The sequence below is a fragment of the Phoca vitulina genome, unplaced genomic scaffold (genome assembly GCF_004348235.1).
Source record: "Phoca vitulina isolate PV1807 unplaced genomic scaffold, GSC_HSeal_1.0 scaffold18, whole genome shotgun sequence".
Classification (NCBI taxonomy): domain Eukaryota; kingdom Metazoa; phylum Chordata; class Mammalia; order Carnivora; family Phocidae; genus Phoca; species Phoca vitulina.
Genome location: NW_022589721.1, coordinates 15,068,058 through 15,088,783, shown reverse-complemented (window position 1 = coordinate 15,088,783; position 20,726 = coordinate 15,068,058). Strand labels below are relative to the sequence as shown.

Sequence of the window (20,726 nt, the reverse complement as noted above, 5' to 3'; positions counted from 1 at the left end):
GGCCTCCAGAGCTATGACAGAATTAGTATCTTTATTAATGTTTATTAATGAAAGAATTAATGTTTTCAGCCACTCAGCGTGTGGTAATTTGCCGCAACAACTATAGAAAACGAATACAGGTTGTATCCAAGCCTCAGAAATAACAGAATGAAAATAACTGGGCCCCTTGGGGGCAGAATTTCCTACACTTTCTCCTCAGTCTTTCATTCCTGTATCTTTCAGTTCAAAATTTCACATTCCTGGGATAGAGACTCTGGTTGTCCTAGATTGGGACTGGTGTAAAGACGTGGCCAGTGCGGGTCTGTCTTTTTCAGTTGCAATTCCCAAGAAGGGGATATCACTGTGAACAGGGTCTATTCCATCCCATCATTGTGTAGGCTACAAAGGTAAGACTATGACTTAGAGTACAACGTTGGTGCTGATCAACCCTACCTTTGTGAAATCACATCCAGTTATGGACACTTTGACAGAAGGGCAGATCTAGGTAAATACCACACAAACTCATAAATCTGGGGAAATAAAAAGCAGAGGTGAAGTCAAGAGGCTCAAACCCAGAGACTCAGAATCCCAACGTGGCAATACTTGAAGTGAAAAAAATTGTGGGAATTAAGTGCTGAGGGTATAAGCAGCAGAACAGGAGTTAACATTAGGAGCCTTCACTCCCCCTTCAGAGGCTCTAGTTCTTCCACCAAAGTTCCTATTTACAGAAAATGAAATGGTCTCCTCGCACCAACTAGGCTTGAGAAACATCTGAAAGTTAATGGCATCAAGTATAAATCACTGAAATGCCAATTTCACTGGCTTCCCTGGTTGCTACTCTGCATTCACTCTACCTCAACCTTCTCCTCCAAGGGAAATAGGGTATGTGACTTCATGTCCATTTCTCTTTTTCTTAAAACTTACAATTTTAAAACAGCTTTAGATTTACAGAATCACTAAAAAGATAGTATAAAGTATCCCTAGTGAGCTATTTTGTAAAATGTGACTCAATTTCAGTCTTTCTGATGTTTTTTCATGAATAGACTGATGTTAAGGATCTGGGGGAAGAATATCATGTAGGTAATGGCCCTTCTCACATCATATCAGGTGCCAGTGCTATCAGCATGACTAATTACTGTTGATATTAACCTTTGTTACTGAGTTAATTTCTATATAAGATGTGAGATACACACTGAAGCCCCCCCGGCCTTCTTTACTTATGGTCCTCCAGTTGTTCCAACATGATTTCTTTTTTTTTCTTAAAGATTTTACTTATTTGAGAGAGAGAGAGAGCATATGAGAGGGGGGAGGGTCAGAGGGAGAAGCAGACTCCACACTGAGCAGGGAGCCTGATGCGGGACTCAATCTCTGGACTCCAGGATCATGACCTGAGCTGAAGGCAGTTGCTTAACCAACTGAGCCACCCAGGTGCCCCCCAACATGATTTCTTGAAAAGACTAGCATTTCTCCATTTAATTGCCCTTACATCTTTGTTAAAAATCAGTTGATTATATTTGTGTGGGTCTATTTCTGGATTCTCTATTCTGTTCCATTTATCTGTAAATCTATCCTTCCACCAATACCACACTCTCTTAATTATTTGCACTTTATAGTAAAGCTGAAAATTATTTCTGATGATTACTCCGTCACGTGGCAGTATACTGGCTTTTTCTTGCCTTTTTGTATGTCTCATAATTTTTTTTTTGTTAAAAGCCAAATGCGTTGAGTAGGTCAGGAGACAGGTAAATGGTTTATATACCTGGATATGGTCATGCCTGTCCTTCTGCTAGAACTGTAATGGAAGGCTTTGCATTAATTCAGTTAGTAATTCACTAATTCATTCTTTCTTTTCTTTCTTTCTTTTTCTTTTTCTTTCTTTCTTTCTTTCGCTTTCTTCCTTCCTTCCTTCCTTCCTCTCTTTCTTTCCCCTCCCCTCCCCTCCCCTCCCCTCCTCCCTTCCCTTCCCTTCCCTTCCCTTCTCTTCTCTTCTCTTTTCTCTTCTCTCTTCCTTACTTTTCTTTTTGCAATGGTTATACTCAGTGCATCAGAGATTTCAAACTCCTATAGATAGCTTGTTTTCAGGGTGTTGGATGTGTATCAGAGCAATGCCTGTTTGAGTTTTAGATCTTCCCCTTGAGCTGCTTCTCAAAAAGCTTCTGTCTACACATTCTTGTGCCTTTCCCATCCCTTGCCCAGCAGCATTTTGCTGTTACTTGTCATTTGAAGTCTGCCAGTTGTGGATTCAGCACCTAATCCTGCCCCTTGTCCCAAGAATAGACTTTTCCCCACCTTCTGTTCCCTTTCCTCAGCTGTAATGAGTGTTCACCAATGTTCTAGAGCCAGTGTGTTTTCCCTTTCCCCTGCTTCATTAATGTTTTGATTAATGCTACTGCCCCTCCCTCCAAGATCTTATGGTTCTTTTTGATCTATTGATCTATTCTGTGAGTATTCAATGGGGTTCATGGAGAAAGAACGTGCAAAAGCGTTGGAGGAGGTCATCAAGTGGACATGATCACTGGTTGACCTGAGAGCTGGACACAGACAATCAGAGGCTCCTCACCTAGTCTCCTGTCCTTGGAACATAAATTCTTCCCACCATTCCCACATAATTCCTGCCCCTGTGCGTGCATAGCCTCCTTTTCTCTCAACATCCCCCACCACAGCAGTGCATTTGTTACAACTGATGAACCTACACAGACACATCATTATCACCCAAAGTCTACAGTTTACATTAGGGTTCACTCTTGGTGCTGTACATCCAATCAGTTTTTTTTTTTTTAAAGATTTTATTTATTTATTCGACAGAGAGAGACAGCAAGAGAGGGAACACAAGCAGGGGGAGTGGGAGAGGGAGAAGCAGGCTCCCTGCCGAGCAGAGAGCCCGATGTGGGGCTCGATCCCAGGACCCTGGGATCATGACCTGAGCCGAAGGCAGCCGATTAACGCCTGAGCCACCCAGGCGCCCCTGTACATCCAATCAGTTTTGTTGGTTTTTTTTTTAAGTCATGAAGGTGAATTTAGTTTGGTTTTTGTCATAACCAATTCCAGTTCTCTGCATTTCTCCCAGGAAGAAGTTAGAACTTGGTCAATTTTGCTGTTTAAAAACTTGATGTGAAAGATTGGATGGGAATTTAAACTATCCTCATGAGTCCAGACCCACTGTGTCCTCTTGTTCATCTAGAACCTTACACAGGTGTCAAGTATTTTTGATGGTTAGTTTTATGGACTAAAGAATACAGACCAAGAAATAATTTTGAAATCCTTATTCTAGACCAGTCATATGAAATATTCCAAGAAGTTTTTACTTATTAACCATGATTTTTCTATTCTACCTATTTTGTTAAGCATCTTACTCAATAGATTATCTTCAGTATGTATGCATATACTGAAAATCTTTGTTCCATTGAAAATAATACTTTTGAGTGCCAAATTATAGTACTAAACACAGTGCACTTTATACCAGTTCTAAGCAAGAGATAGAGTGGCAAACTATCATTACTCCCAGGAGCATAGTCTTGGGTTGTTCTAATTTTCTATTTGTGAAACTATCCCTGTCAAACATAAAGGTGTTTATGCTCAGGTGTAGAAATAGGTGTGAGAGAAAGGGAGAGCTCTGAGAACAGAGAACTCTATGCTCTTCTTTGCCAATGCAGAGACTGATAGCCCTAGGAGTAGCTCCTTTTCAAAATGCTTAACACCTTTGGAGATATTTTCTAAACTGATGCCCAAACTCAATCTGAGGGACATACTTTTATTATTCTCTTCTCTTGATCAAAGTTCAAAATAGCAGCTGCTATCAGTTCAATTAGTGTAATTATGATTGTTGATACTGAATACAACTATATGCTCTAATTCTTTGACTTTCTTGCTGTTATTTTCCAAATTTCTCTCTCCTCAAATCTAGGAAACTATAAAACAGGGATTTAACAGTAATAATAACAATTATCTCTGCAGCTGAGTTTAAATACATCTGTCCTGAAGATGGCTAGAATCAAGTTGGAGAGACAGGATGTACACATAGCAGAGTACTTGCTAATACCGGACAGTAGATACTTAGTACCAATTGAATTGCATAAATATGGTACATTCATCAACTGTCATCTCTGAAGCCCAGGGCAGGCCAAGAAGCAATAACTTCAGCTAGGTTTTACAGGTACATCTAGGCAGAGAGAATGAGGTGGGATGTAGATATAAGGAATTGTATTGGAAAAGCCATAGAGGCTAAAATATACATATGGAATGCAAAAGCATTGTCTAGACTCATGTAGTTTATATAAAAATTTAAAGAGTACTATAAAATAAGCTCAAAGAAGTTTATTAGTAATACACTGTGAGTTGTGAAACTAACTGCTTTATCTACCCAGAACTCTTCAGTTTAGTCTGGTAAGCACCTCCTTCTTTTAGGTAACTGCTCTCTCCCACCCCACCCCAACTCAGCCACATAGTTCCAGTGGGGCCTGACAATAACAGCCTCTTTCTGAACACCCAACTATTTCTTGCACTCCCCCCAAGGCATTCAGTGAGAGACCTTCCTTAGCATGTGTGCATTTGGAATTACTTAAAGAAAATTTTTTTCTGTCCAATGAAAATCTATAAAAAGTATGAGGCTAAAGTTGCCAGAGGCCGCAGAGAAAGGGAGCTATCAGAGAGAAGAAGAAAGAAGAGACAAGCAAGGAATCCTGATGATGTTCAAGCCCCTGGTTCTAGCCACATCTTTTCTTCCTGTTATTCAGCTTTGAAACCACTGACTTTCCCTTTTCCCCCAAGCCAGTTTCTGTAATTCATAAACAGGAGTCCTGGGCGCCTGGGTGGCTCAGTTGGTTAAGCGACTGCCTTCGGCTCAGGTCATGATCCTGGAGTCCCTGGATCGAGTCCCGCATCGGGCTCCCTGCTCGGCAGGGAGTCTGCTTCTCCCTCTGACCCTCCCCCTTCTCATGTACTCGCTCTCGAGATCTCATTCTCTCTCTCTCAAATAAATAAAATCTTTAAAAAAACAAACAAACAAACAAACAAACAAACAGGAGTCCTGACTAACATATAGAGTAAATAAGAGGTCTTTGAATGCCAGAGAAAGGTGTTTGGATTTGAGGAGCTAACTCTGATGATTGTGAGGTTCTATCCATCTGAGAATCTTTAATTTTATAATATTTACCTATAAACACAATAGGAACCATTGAAGTTTTAAGAAAGGTATTGATGTTTGCAAAGTGGAATTTCAAGAAGATTATTCTGGCAGGAGTGTATAGAATGGATTGGAGCAGGAATAGATTAGAGATTATTAAACCAGAAGAGCTGACTACTAGAATAGTTCAGCCATGAGGTAAATAGGCAACTCAGACTGCAGGTGGGAGCCCAGAGTGGAAAGGAAAGTTCACAGTAAAGAACCATTAATCTTTCCAGGAGAGTCATCAGAGAAGGAGCACCATCACTGGGTATTTGGTTATGACTAATGGATTGAGATTCCTGTCTTTTTCCAAATATTTAATACAAAATAAGTCTCCCATTTCTTTGGGTTTTCTTGAGTCTTTTCCCAGGGAAATCCACCTCATCTTTTGAGACACAAAAGCTTAAGTCATATTTCCACAAAAATCCTTCTAACTAAAACAAAGACATCTTCCAAATTGACATTTCAATAGCAATTTTGGTTTTTCATGACTCACTGACTTCAGGCAAGAGGAGGTAAACAGGACAGATCATGCATAAAACCTGTATCATTCTCATGGAATCATAGGTTTCTGAGAGACAACATGAGGTCATCTGTTCATCTCTCCTGCCTTGGTCCAGCCATTCCTAAACTAGCCTGGAGAGTGATGACCTTGGATTTAAGCATTTTTCAAGTGTCTTATTGCTATAGTGATGCCCCCAACACACACACACACACACACACACACACACACACGTGCATATATGTACACACAAGCAAAGCACACAAGCACACATGTGAACACATGCACAACACAAACATGTACACGCGCACATGTACACACATGTACACACATGTACACACATGCACACACGTACACACACACACAGAGCCAATGGAACCCAATTTCAGGACTTAAGAGCTCTCACTCTGTCATTGAGATTGGGCAAAAATGGTTTCTTTAATAGAAACTTACTTTCTTGGAATTTTAGAGCAGGTAGCCTTTATAGATTGTTCCAACCTAGTTGTTTACCAAACTTACCCAATCATAAGTATCACTTGGGATTGTTTGTTCAAACTGTACATTCCATAGCATCCTCCCAGGATGATTTTGAGTCACGGGTCAGGACTTGGGAGATAGAATTCTTATTGGGCAATTTTGGGAGATATTATTATATCTAATCCTTGAGGACCAAATGAGGCTGCAAGAAATTAAATTGCACAGCTGCTATCAGAACTCAGAGCTTCTCAGTCCTATCAAGACTCTTGTTTAACTTTGTGCTTCTCTTAACAAAGATGGGAAACCCCTAGCTTTCTCTCTTGGGGTGTGCTTAATCCCACTGTGCATGTATCAATCATTGCATTTAGCACCTGACAGTTTAACTGTCTCCCTTGATGTTGATGTTATGCTAATAATATCAACAGCAATAATAATAATGACTATAATTTATTAAATGCTTTCCTGTTAGATCTGGGTCCATTTAGGTTCTTAGAAAACAATGTTCTATAAAGGAAAAGCTAGGAAATCACTGATTCATCTGATTTGTCATTGTTTCTACATTGACCTGGTACTCACAGTAAAGGTCATTTACTGAGAACTTGTGAGGAAGAAAGCCCTACACTTAAGACCATTACAGACATCATCTCATTAAATCCGAACAACCCAGTTATCAAATCATCATCATTTTCCTAAAAGCCAACAGCTTTCAGCTTACTTCCCCTGACATTCACCATTCTTTTATTTGGGACCTCTATTATTATATAGTGCTTGGACTGGGTGTAATATTTGCCTGATCTAGTCACAGCTGTCTCAAGTCTTATACACTCTTCCAATGATCTATCCCAATCACACCTTTGGATTTAAGCTTGAGATAACAAACATCACTCCTGAGATAGACAGCAAGAGTCAAAAAGGAGAGAAAAAAAAACAAAAAACCCACAATTTTGAAAAACAGAAATCCACTAGCCAGGAATCCAAGAGTAATGGTTTTGCATGGAAAACTCCATCTGTCTTTTTGTGGGATCTGGATCAGATTTTTCCCTCCAGCCACGAGAATATGCCACTCAAAAGGATCTGCCTTGGATGGTGACAAGATGTACTCTGCCATTAAGCACTCGTGGCAAGGAAAGCATCCAGGATTTGCTTACTAAGAGGGGATGGCAAAAGAAATAAGCTTTGCTAAAGTCTCCAGAAAAAAATTCTGTTTAAACCCAAACCATGGAGTCACGACTGGGTATTAAAAAAACTTAAAGCCAACAGACTGGCACTTGGGGGTAGCTGGCACTGTTATCTTTGCCTAATTATTTGAAAATACACTCTGTCGACTAAGCCACATTTAAAGAATAGGGAATGTCATAATAAAGCTTCTAGAAAAAATAAAATGTGATGGGGTCTGGGAATAAAAGAAAAATAAGAGCAGATTCTACCTAGAAATAAGTAGCCAGCTTTCTCAGAAGCGGGCCCACGTGGGTTAATAAACCTTCAGTAAAGGAAAAAGGGATTAGGAGTGAGACACACCTAATTTTAAATCCTGTCTCTTCTCCTAAATACTGTGATTGCTTTGGGGCTCAGCCTTCCTGTCTGCACAATTGATAGAATAAAACCTCAGAAGCTTATCTGGTCATCCCACGTAAATTTCTATCCCAGCACTTGGCATAATAAACAAGTGTTTTTTTAAAATGTATTCTTCACAAGAGATAAATTCACATGAGGGATGACACCCAACCATTTTGTGTGATCATCGGAGGGAAATGATAAATGGGCGTTCCTCCAGGAAACTATGCTGGTTATTGGTGCAGAGGGGTAACCACCTCACCACAAAATGGAAGAGAGGCAAGTCAGGAGGAGGCAGCTGAGGGGGCAAGGAGGCATCCACAGGCCTGGCTTTCATTCTGGGCCCCAGACATGCTGGGCCTCCCTGGGCAAGTCCCTGAAGCTTATGGTGTCCTGATGGCAATGGCGCTGTTGAGTATAGACACAGTGCACCTGCAGCCAAGATGGGTTTTGACAAATGTGGCAGCAAGCTGTTGTAGGCATCATAGCGACAGCAGATGCAGGCACTGAAGGGGTGTCCTCCCTTCACATGCAGAGCAGACGCTGTGAATTTTTCAATTACAGTAAGACCCTCTTTAAGATGAAGCTCTCTCCCAACCACTGACATTTGAGAGGTTGAGTCAGCATATCCCCCCAAAGTTAGATAGTTCACTGAGTGTTCAGTGAAGCCACATCAATCACTTTGACTTCCTTTTGATGAACTGGATAAAAGAAAATCTCGCTCAGAAAGAACCATTCCAACTGGGAATAATCTTAAAGGACAGCTGAAAATAACTGTCACTGAACACTGGTCACGTGCCAAGATCTTACCTTTTTATGTTCATTCTCTTAACAGCTTTACAAATTAGGCCTTAATATTCCCATTTTAAAGATAAAGGGCTATGGCCCAAAGAGAATTAGTTACATGCCCACCATTTCATTGCAAGTGAGTAACAGAAACTCCATTTTGTCTTTTAGACCCTGTTATTTCATTCTATCCCACTGGTGCAAAGACATTGGGGAAGTCAGAATGGTCAATGAAGAATCAAGGTGTGAGTATTTTAATGTTGTGTTTAATGTTCTCAGCATTTTCTTTTGGCCTTAGTGTTGAGAGGAAACTAGTTTCACACAATTCTGAGTTTTGCCCACAGACACTGATGTCATGCACTATCCACCTACGCTGTTTCCACCCCAAGTAGGTGAGCAGAAATTCAATTCTGACACTAGGAGCTAGAGGTAACACAGACCTCCCAGGTTAAGGGCAAAGTCCTCCACAAGACTGCCTCCATTTCAGAGGTTAGCTACCAGCCACGAGTCTCAGGGCTCTTCAGGCCACGGAAACTTCTGACAGACCAGCTACAAAAAAGGGGTTCCCCATGCCCCTAGATTCAATGACTTGTTGGAATGACTCTCAGAACTCAGGAAAGCACCATATTTATGATTATACTTTTTAATAAGGGATACTCCTAGGGTTAAGACCTGGGAGGGTCCCAGATACGGAGCTTCTGTGCCCCTTCTTGGGAGAATCAGATGCATCACCCTCTCAGCACAGCAATAATGTGTTTACTAACCAGAAAGCTCCACTGTCTAGAGTTTTTATTGGGGTTTCATTACATGAGCATGATTGATTGAACTCAATTTCCAGCCCTCCTCCATGCCACAGATGTCAAGATAGCTCAAAGTTCTAACTCTCTAATCAACATGTGCTTGCTTGCTTGCTTGCTTTCTTTCCTTTCTTTTTCTTTCTTTCTCTTTCTTTTTCTTTCTTTTCTTTCTCTTTCTTTCTTTCTTTCTTTCTTCCTTCCTTCCTTTCTTTCTTTCTTTCTTTCTTTCTTTCTTTCTTTCTTTCTTTCTTTCTTTCTTTCTTTCTTTCTTTCTTTCCTTCCTTCCTTCCTTTCTTTCAATATTTTTATTTATTTGTTTGTGAGAGAGAGAACACAGAGGGAGAGGGAGAGGGAGAAGCAGACTCTGCTGAGCCAGAGAGCCCGATGCAGGACCCTGAGATCACGACCTGAGCTGAAGGCAGACACTTAACCAACTGAGCCACACAGGCGCCCCATGGTTGGTCTTTCTTGTGACCAGACTCCACACTAAAATTATCCAGGGGCCTACCTTGAGCCATTTCATTAGCATAAAAACAATATTCTATATCACTTGGGATAGTCCAAGGATTAGAGTCTCCCTCCCAGGAACAAATGCCAATCAAATTCTTTATTCTATGCCATTGCTCTATCCCATCCCACTGCCCAAATTTGTTGTTTTCTAGCACCTTCAATTCTGTCAGGGGCACCGCCAACCACCCTTTAAGCCTGCCACAGCTTGTCTTTGACTCTGTCTTTCCTTTGCCCTTCCCAAATAGCATGATTTCCCTTGGTTTGATTTTCTTCTCCAGGTTTCCTGGATTCTTCCTCTCCTCTCAACTTCTAATGCCACCATTACCACCGCCATTCAGAATTCAAACCCTCAGGAGCCTACGTTGTTGTGGGACTTCTTGACTGATCTGTCTGCCCCCATCTTCATTTACTTCAATCCTTCTTGCACACAACTATCAGATCAATCGTCCTTAAACATCCAAGTAATTAGAGGTGGTTTGTTCCTCTAAGTGGCTTGAATGAGAATCTGTTTTCTCTGTGCTATAAAGTCTCCTCTGACATTACGTTTCCTTGCTTTTGCTCAAAGCAGAGATCAGAAAAACCACCAGCATGCCAAATAGTCTTGAGGAAAAGTACACAGTATGGTAACTGGAATGAGCACTGATTCTAGAGTCTAAAAGGTTTGGGTTTGAATTCTGGCTCAATTGCAGGCTGTAGATGCCTATCATTGTAGAGGCACTGCATAGGGCAGAGATGTGAAGTGTGCAGTACATAGATACTTATACATAGAAAATCAAATCTGCAGCTAAATGGGTATTTTTCACACTCACCACACATTTCTCTAAACCCTTCCTTTTTAAGGCACTATACTAATTTCTTATTGCTGCTGAAACGAATTACCATGAACAGGGGTTTAAACAATATGAGTTCATTTTCTTACAGTTTTGGAGGTCAGAAGCCCAGAATGAGTTTCACCAGACTAAACGCAAGATGTTGGCAAGGCTGTATTCATTGTGGATGCTCTGGGGTAGCACCTGTTTCCTTATCTTTTCCAGCTCAAGGCCACCTGCATTCCTTAAGTCTGTTCTCCATCTTCAAAGCCAGCTAAATCAGGCCAAGTCCTTTTCATGCTACCATTTCTCTGGTTCTCCATCCTCTGCCTGTTTCTTCCACAATTAAGGACCCATGTGATTACACTGGGTCCACCTGAATATTCCAAGCTAACTCCCCATTTTAAGATCAGCTAATTAACAACCTTAACATATCCACACCCTTACTTCCCCATTGTCATATAAGGTAACATATTTAGAGGTCCCTGAGATTAGGAAATGGGCGTCTTTAGCGAGGGGAGGGCTTTATTCTCTCTCATGCCAAGTTCAGGTGAAGTATTACCTAGGAAGCTTATCCTCATGTCTCTCATTTGTATTGCTCTCTTTCCTCTAACTCAGTAGTTTTCAATTTTGTCACCTGTGACACTTTAAAAAATATTGATGTCTGGGTCCCATTCTTGAGACTGGGGGGTTTAATTGGTCCAAGGTGTGACCTGAGTGAAGGACATTTTTATAAAGCTCTCCTAGTGATTCTAATATGCAGCCAAGGTTGAGAACCACTGCTCCAGCAAATGCCTGTGTTTTCATCTTATCTGTCAATGTAGAGAGGAGGTATCACATGATAATTAAAAGGAAGACTGCTAAATGTCTATATTCATACCTCTTGGCTCTACTTTTAACTAGTGGTCAAACCTTGAGCTCTTTAAGCAATCCCTTGGTGCCTCTGTTTCTTCATTTGTAAACTGGGAGGGATAAAAAGACCCCCTAGCTTTCTTGAGAAGGTTGAATGACATAATGTATATAAAAGTGTTTAGTATAGCACATGCCTTATCTTTGAAACTCACTTAGAAGCTCTGCCTGGGCATAACCAACCACTCTTTCTGTGGTTCTCAAAAAATACTTGTTATTTGATGGATAGATAACAAGCAAGTGTGGCCAAACCACATGATTGCAGCTCTTTGAGCCATAAATCTTATTTTAGTTTATTTTTAGAATAGTTTTGTCATATCTTCACTCTCCAAATATCTTCAACCAGTGTAAGCTGAATGCACATTAGAATCTTTTTGGAAGCTTTTTAAAGTATCAGGCCCAGGATCCAGCTCCCCCATCTCTTCCCTGATATATCAACTCAACTGGAGCCCAGACATCATATCTTTTAGCCCTCAGGTAATTATAATACAGAGCAAGGGATTCCAATCTCGGACCTGGACTAGATGTCTACAACTGTTGCACTCTAAGTACATCTAACAAAGGTAATGACTTATACCTGGGAATGCCATGGTGGGTCTACTGATTGGGAAAGAGTGTAGTAAAAGGGAAGTAGGGAAGGGAAGGGATTTAAAAAGAGAAAGAGGTAGGGAGGGAGGGAGGGAAGGAGGGAGGGAGGGAGGGAGAAAGAGACCAGAAACCAGAGAAAGTAAGGAAAGATGGTCAAGTACACCTGAAAGTTATCCCTTGATGATTTGTTGGTACTCATGCTATGTATTAACTATGCTCTTCCACCCCAACTGGGCCTTAAGGAGAGATGGGTATCCATGAAAAGAATCTCATTAGAGTGGAGATTCTATGTCCCTCCCACAGTATGTACTCAAAATCTGTTTCAGCAAACCCGAATCCAACAGCTGTACAGATTTGTTCTGTGGCCACTGAGGTAGGTAGTACTAGAAGTTGTGTAAAACAAGACTACGCTGAAAGTTTGGGGCTATTCCTTAAACAACTCCAGAGAAGAAATTCCTTGCTTATCCTGGGTAGTACACAGGTCACTATGGGGACTGCAAGGAACGTGAGTCAGAGGAGACAATTACTCAAGAAAGTTGCTCAATCTCCTAACATCCAGTGGTGCCGAGAGGCTCTAAGTAACCGCAAGGTGACTCCCAGGCAGGTGGCCAGAACACAAAGAAGTTTCCCATCTGCTGCAAAAGGATCTACAGCAAAAACCATATCACAGCTCGAATTTACACATCTGTTATAATGTGGAAAATTCTTTCCCACTTATGATCTTACCTGATTTTTTTTTCAGGGGGGAAAAAAACACCTTTGTAAGATACATGGGTTAAATATTATCCCCATACTGGAGGTGAAGCTCAAGTCTTGGGCAGTGAGTGACTGATAGAGATAACCCTATCTCCTTTCCGGATGCACTCTTCCTTAAGAAAAGCATAATTAATCATGACATAGATGGTTATAAATAAACTATAAGTATTTAAAAACAACCAATTGTCTAGGTGCTGAAAATCAGCACATGTGGGACACCAATGAGGCTTCATCTAAGAAGGAAAGGTGAGCATGGGGAGGTGTTTTGATATGAAATAACAATAAATTCCACTGGGAAATGGAAATTTAATATAAACAGTATAAACAGTATATCTTACCAGCAAAAGAAGGTTATATATAACACACCACTCTATATATATTTCTGGAGTGAACATGAAACCTCATTTACCGAATGTGACTGTTATAGGTCAGACATTTTATTAATACTAGTTACTGATTATTAAATATCTAAATAGCAGAATGAGACAAGATTCTTGACATGCATTAACAATCCAGTCCTAACAACTGTCCTATAATATAGGTCATTATTACAAGATGATGATGATGATGATGATGATGATGATGATGATTTTTATTATATTTTATTTTTATATTTATATTATATTTTATTATAATAATTATTATTATTCATGTACAAGGAGACTGAGGCCCACCAGGCCAGGGCCCCACAGCTGGCGGACGGCAGGGCCATGATTCAGACCCAGGTCGCTCTGACTCCCAGCTCATGCTTTTTCCGCTGCTCTATGCCATCTCCTCTAAGCCCATAATTAAGCAAAATAATATACTCTTCACAAATGAAAAGATCTCATACACGAAAGTGACGAGACGACTTTTGGTTGATGGGCTTCCAAATATGTGGCGGATCCTTTTTCTGGAAACCGCATTTGGCATAAGGGGGCCTAAAGTCCAGACAGTTTTCATGACGTAACTCAAGGTCTCCGTGAATGTTAGCCTTGAGTCTGAAATAGCTCTGAGCCCTCCCATCCTGGCCTCTTCCCTGCAACGCCCCCTAGTCCCCCCAGCCAAGCTCAGACTGCCCACAGGACTTGCAGGTGGGTGAGCTGACAATGCTGGTGGGGTTGGAAACAAGGTACACCGTGATCCCCTTCTTCATCCCAGTAACTATTTCCAATGCTCTCACTCTCTTGGAGCTTATTCTCGGCTCTGTAGGGCTTCATGTTTGTTTGTTTTGCTTTCAGGTTTAAAAAGGGCTCTTAGCAGCAGTTCAAGACTTTCATAAAATTAATCACTTAGAGCAATCCAGAGGGCTGCTGGAAAGAAACGACCCTCTGTGAGGTGGTGCCTGAGACCGGATTTTGACTGTGATCTGATTTTGCATAAAACTCGTTTTCATGGTGTTTCTTTATATCTCCATTCCCATCTACCTAGTCTTCATCAAAGAGCATCTTCCTCCAAGTCCTAAAGTCAGCCAAGTGGACACCCCACGGTTCTCATCACACCCAATAGCCTTACCTGTGAGTCCCAGGGATTCTGCTGCTCTGGCTCCTCAGCAGGTCGCCATCTCCCTCAGTCTTCCTTGGCCCCATGCCTTGTCTTCCTTGAGACCCTTTTCCTATCAGGGTTTAGTTTCTGTCAAAATGGAAGCAATCAGAAGTAGTGAAAAGGGGCATTGGAATGACAGTCCAAAGAACTCAGTCTGGGTTTACTTCCCCCTCCCCTCACTCAGCTGACGAGGTGACCAGGAACTAGTCACCTACCTGTTGGAAACTCCTTTTCTCATATATAAAGCAGAGATCACAGTAATATGTGTCCTACTTGTCTCACAGACCTCTAGTAAGGGTCAGAAGAGAGAGGAGACAAAATGTAAGGTAAGCATTAGTTCATTCACTGCCACTCCTGTGACTAGAGACTATCTCACGGAGCTCCCTTTGACAGAAGGGAGGTGGAGCTGGAAGTGAATTATTATATACGTTGTCATGTGATGGAATAAAGTGTAGAGTGTCAAGGGGGCCTGGAGGAGAGATCCTGGCTGGCATCTGGGATAGGGGACGCAGCCAGGTTCCAAGAAGAATCCACAGAGGAAGTCAGATTTGAGGCGGGCCATGATGGCAGAATAGGCATTCTCTGAGAAAACAAAGGAACAAAGAGCATCTCAGGACAAAAGACCAGCACATATAAAGAGCTGCTTATGCTAACATAGATTTTGTCACCTAAGTGCCAGGGAAGGCACAATGGCTTTAAGCAGAAAGTGGAATAATAAGATGCATGTTTAAGAAAGATCATTTTAGAGGCAGTGGGGCAAGGAAAACAAGAGAAAAATTGTTTTTGTTGCTATTATTATTATTGTTATTATAAGAGATTATCTCTCATGGGAGCCTGAATAGAAATTAAGTATGAGTTGAGTCAAGAGTTCAATTTTCCTCTGCATTAAAGAAAGAGAGTGAACCCTGGGGCAAGACTGGGAAGGGGAAAGAGGCATTGGCCTTTGTTCCAAGGTAAGGTGACACCCCAGAGTAGGATAAAGGCTCTCTTTCTAGGGAGTGAAGGTTCCTTAATGTCAGTAACCTCAAGAAGGAGTTGAGCTGGAAAACTAAATGGAGCCCAGGATGACAAAACTCATCTCTGAGCCTGGACTCAAAGGAGTCTAGATAAGTTCAAAAACATTCTCTTGCAGGACAAATGTCTTCTGACATAGAAAGATAGCCCTGGAGGCATGCCAGGAGGCCCCTGAGAGGGACCCCAGGAGAATGCACTTGGGTCTCTCATGCCTAAGTGTCTCCACGTCAAATAACAGTTGTATTTCCCCCTGATTTAATAGCCTTTTCTTATCCCAGAGCCATCGGCCATGTCATGAAAACTTAACTGGTCTCAGCTGTGCTGAAAGAAGAATGAAGCTTGCCCAGGCCAGAACCACAGTGATAGAGAAAAGCAGTGAGGATAATGGTCAATGTTTACTTAGCCAGGAATAGAGTTAGGAGCTTAGGCCGATTACCTTATTATCTCAACAATCTTGAGATTAGAGAACTGCAGTTAACCACATTTTACAGGTAAGAAATCTAAGGTTTAGAGTGGTTAGAGAACGTGCACAATCACACAGCTGATATGCGGCATTCTGTCTCCAAAGATAAGTCTGCTTGCTGCTACCCTGGACTAACTCCCAGCTTTGGTCCAAGCGAGCAATGGCCATAGCCATGCATAGAGTGGAAACAAAGGAGACTGGCAGTGTCATGGGGACCTGTCTGAGATGGAGCAGCCATGGGGGGTCCATGGCTGAAAGATGCAAGTGCAGGCAACAGTGCATACTAACATTGGGATGGAGGGAGATGTGGCCTGGGGCTTCTCTGAGAGTCAGAAGAAAGGTCAAGGAAACCTCAAAATGAAGACTGAGACCCTGTTCATAGTGATGAGTGGCAGCAAGCTGCCAGACCTCAGCCTACCCAATGTGGCCATCTTTATGCCTACCAGCTAGCGAGGCCTGAGGGACTTCCAGCTTGCCATTACCTGGCCATGAGTATTGTTTTCACAGAGGAGAAAAGAGGAAAATATCAAGAAATTACAAAGTGGCCCATAATCAAATTTCAAACTTGAAAATTCCTGAGAAAAACTCTATTCTACATAGACCTAAACAAATGACACGCTGATAGCACGCTGTTTTTAGAGCCCTCTGACTTAATCTGCTGTTCTATGAGCAACTCTACTGTTACTAATGGATTTTCTTTGGAATTCAATTCTAGTAGTGCAAGGAAGAAACTGGCCACGGCACCAGAAGCTTCTTTAAAGGCAAATAACATCAATATCTACCCAAAGGGCCTCAAAGACATGTGGTTGCCCTCCAAACCAGTCCCCAGGAAGCTGTCTGGAGTCTTAGCCTCTCAAGATGAAGCCTCTCTACTTCCATAATCCCTGTAGAACATTCCACAGTTCACAGATGACCCCGCCACTGGAACTTTTCCAAATAAGGGGGCCGCATCTCAAGATCCCCACCACTCAAAGTGTAGGAATCTAAATCAGCAGCAGCAGCAGCATCTGGAAGCTTGTTAGAAATGCAAGATCTCAGGCCCCACCAAAGACATAAGAAATCAGAATCCTCATTTAACAAGATCCTCAGGTGATTTGTGTGCATGTTACATTAAGAAGCATAGCTTAAGATTGCCTGAGATCTCTAAGTATCAGGTACCACATGGGATGTAATACCTGTATTATAACATTAACTTGAGTATGGGTTTGTGCTGCTCAAATAATTAATGAATCCATTAACTATTGACATCTCAACATGTGTCCCTTGCTCTTGCTGTGCTAAGCACTGTTGGTGATACCAAAAAAAAAAAAAAAAGTCAAGATATGATCCCTGTTGACAGCAAGCTTACAATTCTGTTGGAGAAAGAAAATATACATATGCTCAGAATGACCTTTCAGAAAAGGAAAGATGACCCTGTCACTGCTCTGCATAAAATAACCAGGATTTGCTGATGCCAACGAGATGAAGTCTATACTGCAGCAGAGCATCAGAAGCCTCTCAAAAGCCTGGATGGAGCACACTTTCCTCCCCGACCTTATCCCTGGCCACTGCCTTTCCCCCAGTGCTTTGCCCCAGCCACACGGACCCTGAAGGTCCTAGAATGTGCAGACCTTGCTCCCATCACCATGCCTTTCCCTTGCAGCATGACCCCGCCCTTCCTGCCCTTCCCCCTCCTTATGATCACTCCATTGAATTCCGTAGGTTACCAAGGAAAGCCTCCCTTTGACTTCAAATTTGAGGGAATTGTTGCCCTTCTCACACATTCCCATTGCAAGTTCTGTTTTTGACTGTCTTCTAGGTACAAGGTCTGGTTGAAAGAAATAAAAATGGTCTATGAAACAGCTATAAATCAGTGATGCAATCCAGCACATCACTGTCTCCAGCTCATACACACCTAAGAGCCCGGTCCCAGGATAGAAGTTCCCTAATCCTTCTCCCTCCAACTTCCCTGCAGATCACCTGACCTACTGGCTAAGCCCTATGGGAGCTAGAGGCTCTGTCCTGCACCTGGGATCTCCTTCCACATCTCCTTCATTTGGGAGACTCCTGCTCATCCTTTATATCTCGTCTCAAATGCAACATTACTTAGGAAGCTTTCCCTGCTTCCCGGAAGTATGTTGGTCCTTCTCATCTTAGTTCCCCAACATCACTTTGTATCTGAGAACTTATCTGGTTGATTGTTCATCTTTGCTTGCCTGTCTCTCCCACCTGACTCAGTCTTTCTAGGACAGAGACTTATCTTCTTCTAAGGCATGAATAGGACTGCTTGTGTATTCTCAGTGCTCTGCAAATGTCTGGCACAAAATAGACCAGTGCTTCCAACCCCTGCTAATTAATTATCAGAATCAACCACATGTCACTTAAAAACCCATATACCTGGGCTTCATCTCAAAAGATCCTGCTTCTATAAGCCTAAGGTAGGGTTTAGGCATCTCTATTTTTCAAATCCTCCCCAGATAATTCCGATGTGCAACCAAGATTTAGAAACACTGTAGGAGGCCCTTACTAAAGTTTGTTAGTGATGGAATTATCCATCCTCTAGCCCTGGGCATGACCCACTGCTTTTCTAGATAAACCTGAGGTACCTTGATTGGACTGCCGTGGTCCTTTCTGGCTAGATACACACCCTATACCTATCTACATGTTGATATCACTGCACTGATAGTAAGAGGTATATGTACTTACGGGCTCAGTTGTTGTGTGTGGCCATCTCCATGTATAATGGGAGGTAGAGAAGAATATGATGGGTGTGTAATTGCAGTCCAGAATAGCCAAACTGTGGAAAGAGCCAAGATGTCCATCAACAGATGAATGGATAAAGAAGATGTGGTATATATATACAGTGGAATATTATGCAGCCATCAAAAGGAATAAGATCTTGCCATTTGCAACGACGTGGATGGAACTGGAGGGTATTATGCTGAGCGAAATAAGTCAAACAGAGAAAGACATGTATCATATGACCTCACTGATATGAGGAATTCTTAATCTCAGGAAACAAACTGAGGGTTGCTGGAGTGGGGGGTGGGGTGGGAGGGATGGGGTGACTGGGTGATGGACACTGGGGAGGGTATGTGCTCTGGTAAGCGCTGTGAATTGTGCAAGACTGTTGAATCTCAGATCTGTACCTCTGAAACAAATAATGCAATATATGTTAAGAAAGAAAAAAAGAAGAAGAATGTAGCAGGAGGGGAAGAATGAAGGGGGGGAAATCGGAGGAGGAGAAGAACCATGAGAGACAATGGACTCTGAAAAACAAACTGAGGGTTCTAGAGGGGAGGGGGTTGGGAGGATGGGTTAGCCTAGTGATGGGTATTGAGGAGGGCACGTTCTGCATGGAGCACTGGGTGTTATGCACAAACAATGAATCATGGAACACTATATCTAAAACTAATGATGTAATGTATGGGGATTAACATAACAATAAAAAAATTTAAAACTAAAAAAAAAAAAAAAAAAAGAATAATGGCAGACACCTTTCAGGCACACCTCGTCTTCCCTGTCTAATGTTCCCAAGATATCATGCCCATACCTCTATAACATCATCCCCTAACTTTCCTGGTGTGAGCATATCTGTGCTTAAACTAGACTGCCCCTGCTAGACTCCCTGAAGGAAGGACTATTCTCTTTGGTGCCATAATCAACTCCCATCCCAGTGCCTGCCACATAATAAGTACTCAATAAAGGTTTGATGACTCCCTGACTCCATGCAGACTGAATGTCTGAATGAATAAATGAGTGAATGAGAGGATTTGGATAGATGGAAAGGAGGAAGAAGAACATTCCTACAGGAGTGGGGATTCAGAATCAAGGCTTTCACATGTTTAGAGAAGAGAATGAGATTGGTGCATGCATAAGAAAACTAGATAAGAGTTTTTGAAGATAGCTCCTCCTCTTTGGAGAAAGTTGGAGGCCTTTGTGATTCCTTCCCATGAGATTCTAACAGTGGACTGCTGTACTGTGCAGGAGGGAGCTGTCCTGGGAGTCAAGTAGAGTTATTCCTAACTCTGCCACAGAATTTCTATGTTGTTATCAATAAAGGGAAGAAAGAAAATGAAAGGGAATATTTACTTAGTATCTATTTTGTGCCTGGCGCTTTGCATATGCTGTGTCCCTGGACAGCAGTGACAGCTTCTTGTGCTATTACTGTCACCTTTCTGCTGATGGAAATGAAAGTAAAAGAGTTTAACTGACTCTAACAACTTGTTCTTTTTCCTGCGTACTTTGCTGCTTCCATTCACTTAAGCTACCTTGGCATCTGTTTCTGTGACTTGAAAATGAATGGATTGTGTTAGATTACATCTTAGGTCTTTTTGACTCTAAAATCAATGGGTTTACCTTTGCTGTGGGGTTTCTCAAGCTTGAGGCAACTTCCTTTGAAGCTGTCTATTACTTAGTTCCACACTACTCACCATTCAATAATTGCTTACTAAATGGAAGAACTCAGTTTAATCACCTGGGTAGCTCTGGGAGATAAAGACAGTATAACATTTTGCTCTAGTTAAAAAAGGTTTGCTCACCATCCCTGAACAAACCTTGCATATTCTTGTTTCTTCACTTTTGCTCATAATTTGCTCTCCACTTATCAAAATTCTACTGTCTTCAAAGTCTAACTTGATTCCCCTCTTCCATGAAGGCTTCTCTGGCTGCCAATGAACCAGGCAACATGGGAAGGAGGATGGGATTATTGCAGTTGATTTACCGATGGAGTCAGTCATATCTAAACCTTCGGCTGCTCCATAATTAGGGAATGGATGATGGGAGGCAACCTCAGGGTCCAACACATTTCCTCAAGGGGATTTAACGAAAGAAGAGTCCAAAATTGCTCTTCCTAGAATCTCTGGGCTTTAAAGGACCTCATTATCAGCTTAGAAATAAAATGACTATATCTAAT

The 20,726-nt window shown here is 41.8% G+C and overlaps 1 long non-coding RNA gene across 2 annotated transcripts in view; it reads right to left on the bottom strand.

Moving 5' to 3' along the window:
- Positions 1 to 20,726, bottom strand: part of LOC116639474 — a 253,016-nt gene that overhangs the window by 5,465 nt on the left and 226,825 nt on the right. For both annotated transcript variants that reach the window (XR_004300849.1, XR_004300850.1), the window contains exons 4-5: positions 18,518 to 18,608; positions 14,326 to 14,442 (exon numbers count right to left, since the gene is read on the bottom strand). This is a non-coding gene — a long non-coding RNA (uncharacterized LOC116639474). The remainder of the gene's footprint in view (positions 1 to 14,325; positions 14,443 to 18,517; positions 18,609 to 20,726) is intronic.